General features: G+C 32.1%; 1 long non-coding RNA gene across 1 annotated transcript; it reads left to right on the forward strand.

Moving 5' to 3' along the window:
* The first annotated feature begins 279 nt into the window (after positions 1–279).
* On the forward strand, positions 280–4,822 carry LOC132935448 (uncharacterized). Its single transcript, XR_009663251.1, has 3 exons — positions 280–628; positions 3,590–4,500; positions 4,701–4,822. It is a non-coding gene; the product is annotated as an uncharacterized LOC132935448 (long non-coding RNA).
* Positions 4,823–5,076: the final 254 nt, after the last annotated feature.

Genomic DNA, 5,076 nt, shown 5'->3' on the forward strand with positions numbered 1-5,076 from the left:
AAAAACAAGTTTTGGATGACAAACTAGAAATTTTCTGGACATGTGCGGTGTTAGTACTTAACAAAGTTTACTTCTTGACTAGTGTTAATTCAAAATCTAGTAAAATTTGTTATAAAATTAATCAATAAAAACATTGTTCGAAATTGCCGCCGTTTATTGAGCAGCAGTTGGCAACCGGTCCGCGAGACGGACGGCGCATCGCGCGGACACCGGGCTCCGGACGAATCGCTGCCGGCAACTTTACACTAGTCCTCTCCGTACGCTCCAGGCGAGCCCACCGTACGTGTGTCGCGACCGTCCGCCGTTCAGCCACCGCGTGTGGTGCGATTTATGTTGTGTTATTATATTCTTTGCTGTGTGTCGATTATTATTTCGCGTTAGTGCAGTGATTCGTGATCGCGCCGTTCGGCGTGCTATTATTACTGTTTATACGTATGGTACTGTGGTGCTATCCCTCGTGTGACGCCACGCTCGGTGCCGTGATTACGTAACGTGCGTATTACGCAATCCGGTCACTCGCCGTCGTCCGGTGCCGTCGCCAACAGCCGCCGCGTCCCGTTCACCTGCTTGCCAGAGCTATCGTCGCCGCCGCCGATACACCGCCCCACCGCGGCGCTTGTGCCGACCGGTAATATTTTATCTATGGTCATTATTGTTATCTACGCCTATCAATATTATTATTTGTTCCTTATTATTGTTTTCGAGTATTGCAATACACACCTTATTATTATTACAACGATAGTGTTTTTATTATATAATATATCGGTCACCTATCCCGTCCAAATTTGAACACCATTTTCTCGTCACTTAAGTAGCTGCTCGGCCAAATGCTAGTGAATAGCCGGCAGCCCAAACAAACATAATTACTTAGAACTATTGATTTAAATACTTACCAGATTTAAAAGACCTTTGTTGTATAGCAACAAACTCTTCCCTTCTAAAAAAATGTATTTCAAATTAAATTTGAATATAAATATTGTATAACTTGGTTACATTATCTCTTCAAACAGACATCACTACATATGATATCTTCACAACATAAGATGGCTGATGTTTAGAAAATATTATTAACAACATATCATATAATATGGTAATAATAAAGTAATAATAGAAGCCCAGACAAATGCCAAAATGTATTAAGGGTGCCAGTTTTTCAAATTTTCCACAATTCTATGCAATTTGCAAACTAAATTCTATATTTTAGTTGCTACCTCAATTATAAGACTTTTCCACAAATCTACTACACGATACCTATAAAGGGGGGGGGGGGGGTGTGGATAAAGTATATTATATTGAAAAAAAATGACTTTACGGGAATAACTCACAAGCCTTGTAGAATTGTCGGATTTTGATGACTAATTTTGTATATGGAAGAAGAAGACTTCCTACAGCCCGCATCAATTTCTGATTTTGTATCAGAGATCGATGCGGGCTGTAGAATATTTTTGTGTAGCAATTAAAAAAAAATTATGAAATTTGGTAGATTCTACAAGGTGGTATCATTATTTTCGCAGTGTATTTTTGAAGACAAAATGGCATTGTTACTGGGCGCCTTAAGTATAATCGGTTTCCCTAAATTGATAAAAATAAAAAATGAATTTAATATTTACCAGAATCTCAACTAGAATATGACATTTTTCATCGTTTTTTAGATTTTATTTCTTCAGCTGATAATGAAAGATCAGCTCTGTACTTTGAAAATTGTTTCATATTTTCTTCACAACTGTCAGAATTGCCTAAGATAAAAAAAACATCTTATTTTTAAATAAAGAGAATTTTAACTTGATACTAATTCATAGTAAAATGAATAGTATTCATAGCCCAAGCGCTTGCTATCATATTTTGAATGCTTGGTTGTAGCTCAAGTGCTACTTTTATAGAGAGTTTATAAAGTTCAGCTTCATCAGGTTGGCCAAATATTTTATTAACAGCGGATTTCTGAGAACATACAAATTGTATTACTTTAAAAGCATTATCAATCAAGAGGGAACTATGTTTTTTTGCTATTTATTACTTTTACCTGATATATTAAATGAAGTGCTTTGAGAAAGGTTTCATTTATTTATTGTGTAGGGTGAATATCTTTAATATGTATTTTAGACTGTATTGAACTTGGTTAGGTTTGTATTGAAGAAGGTCTTCCTGTGATATTGTAATATTGTTCTTACAGTTGAATTTATTACCTAAAATATAATATTAAATAATGTATTAACAAAAATACTATCTTTAATTATCAAACATTAATTCCTATTTAGTATATTCAAATTTGTACATTTTTAAATTTCAATTCAACAAATAATTTATAAAAATTGTAAAACAAATAAGGATCAATTTAACTCACTTTAAACTATTTTTAAGAGCAATGATATCGTGTTACATTCAGTATAAAACGAGGTATAAAATAAATATAGAATACTAAGAACGGAAAAACTACCAGTTAAATCAATTAAACCAGTTACAGAAACTATAAAACTGAGCCTTAAAATATTATCAAATAAAAAACTAAATAATCCAGCTAAATCTGTTCTGATAGGTTAGCACTTATTAGATGAAACCATTTCTCAGACGAAAAAATATACAATTATTGATATTGCCAAGTCGAGAATGCATATGGCATAATGATAAGTCGTTTTTAAGTGTTTAGAAAAGCAATACAATTTTCACTAGATACTATTAAACAATTAGTTAAGGTATCATGTGCCCTCCGCAATTGTATAAGAAAGAGTCGATATAGAAAACCTAGAACCAGTTGATATTAAAGATTATAAAAGAGGCATGTTTACCATGGTCGCGGAGACATGGATATGAAAATAATAGATTGATAAACTTAGCATCATCACAAAAAAATTACTGCATTAAAGCAAGAAAAAAAAAGCTTCATTTGCTGACTACTTTATGGCAGAAGGAGCAGTACATTGGCAACGGATAACCCCTATACGGATTTAAATAGTTAAATATATTATATTTAAGAGGACGTAACACTGATATTTGTTGTCTCTGTCTTACAAGTGTGTACAAATATGCGCACAAATTTACAATCAGCAGAACACGTGTAGCTTTGTTGGTTTAAAAATTAGAGTGAATTGACCTATTCTGAAACTTGATGGCAAGAATATTATCAGTGTTTGGATGTTGGTTTTTTGAGTTAGTTCAATTTTTCTGCAAATTATACGTATATAATATACTGTAAATTAAAAAACGCTCATAACTCACTTAAAAACTGAATTATCGTAGGTAATAACCAACGTACAAACCCAGATAATGTTCTTACCATCAAGTTTCAATTCACTCTAACGTTTAAACTAATGAAGCTACGAGTGTTCAGCTGAGCGTACAATTGTTATGTTATGTACTGGTAAGACGGAGACAACAAATACCAGTGTTACATCCTCTTAATATACAACAAAAGTAAAAATAATAATGAATTATATACCAAAATTTAATATTTTTCGTTAAATTTTTGTCTTTGGTAAATTATATAAGATAAAATCTGTACCTTCATATGTTGTGTTTCCTAACAGGCAACAGCTCTGTCAAAATTGCCTAAATCAATAAATCATTTTATATCGAAAATAAAATTATGTTACAGTCGTTGCCAGATAAATTGAGACGGCAGTGATGATATTTGACAAAAGTAATAGGAACGAAAATTCACACATCTGCAACTGAAGTGAGAACTCGAAAAGACGCAATACGGATATTGATAATACTATCGTACTATAGCCCAATGAACCAAGATTATGGTATAATCACGGATGTGATATTTTCCTAGCTCTGTGCTCAGCAGCAACAGGCTGTCTCTCTTGTTTTTCTTCGTTGAACTCCTAGGCTCACATAAGAAGCGTAGCTTCAATAATATATTCATATATTTATAATACCTGTATGGCTATATTTTATATTTTATGTTTACCTACGTAATTAATATGCCACGTAATAAATGTTTTTATGTTGTATTGAAATATCTAATACTATAAAATAATATTATAATACTGTATGTGGTGACTGGAGGCTGCACTGCGGGGTGGTGCTATTTTGCGGTAGCCGTCAGCCGGTAATGATATTTGATAAGGTCAATGATTATTGAGAATTGTCTGTCGTGCCCTACGTGAATCCGATAAATACGACAAAAAACAAAACAGTTTGTATTTCGTCGCATCGGCGTGATCAGAATAGAAATCGTCGGATCTACGTAAGGACTATGTTCTGTTCTAAGTATAACAATATCCTAGGACCTAGGAAATAAAGTTATAAGTTATAACGTTGTAATGTGTGGCGTGTGCAATGGATTTTGATTTGATAACATATTTTTTTCGTTAATATAAATGCATCGAATTAAGAAACAATTTTCAAAGGACAACACATGATGATTTCGCGTTGACCGATTAACTGTTTGTGAAGAATTTTCGGCTATCAAAAGAAATTGCGCGGTATTTGATTAATATATTAAAGTCATACATTGTAGTTGATACTCAAATGTCTTCTATTGATATCCAAACAAAAGTAAAGTAAAAATGTATAATTATTAATTAAGTAGTGCACATTCAATTTTTTTAATTTAAGTTTACGATAACCATGTTGAATAACATGGGATTCGGAAAAAATAATTGATAAATTTGTGTGAGCGCTAAACTGGATTTGATCTTTATTATCATTTGAACTTTAATTAAAAACTGATGTATAATAATAATTTTTTTTTTTAGGTTTTAGTAGTTTTACATTTTTTTGTTACTGGGTCGTATCAATCGTCAATTGACAATAGTAATGAATTTGTCAGTCATCTGTATCTAGATGTGTAAAAAAATAGTTGCTGCTTTGAACCAACTCAAAATTTTTTAACACTTGGGTAAAATTTCCTAGCAATATTCAAAAGCTTGACGGTCTCCGTAACATACAGTATGTTAAATTATTTATTTATTTAATATTAATTAACGCCTGTTAGGGCAATTTTACAAAGGTAAAAGTAATTTTTGAAACACTTATTTTTACAATAGTTTTTACTTAGTAGTATACTTACATATTATAAATTATTATAAATTAAAAATGTACATTATACAATTTTATGTGCTGTTTGAAACT

This window comes from Metopolophium dirhodum, chromosome 1 (assembly GCF_019925205.1).
Source record: "Metopolophium dirhodum isolate CAU chromosome 1, ASM1992520v1, whole genome shotgun sequence".
Lineage (NCBI taxonomy): Eukaryota > Metazoa > Arthropoda > Insecta > Hemiptera > Aphididae > Metopolophium > Metopolophium dirhodum.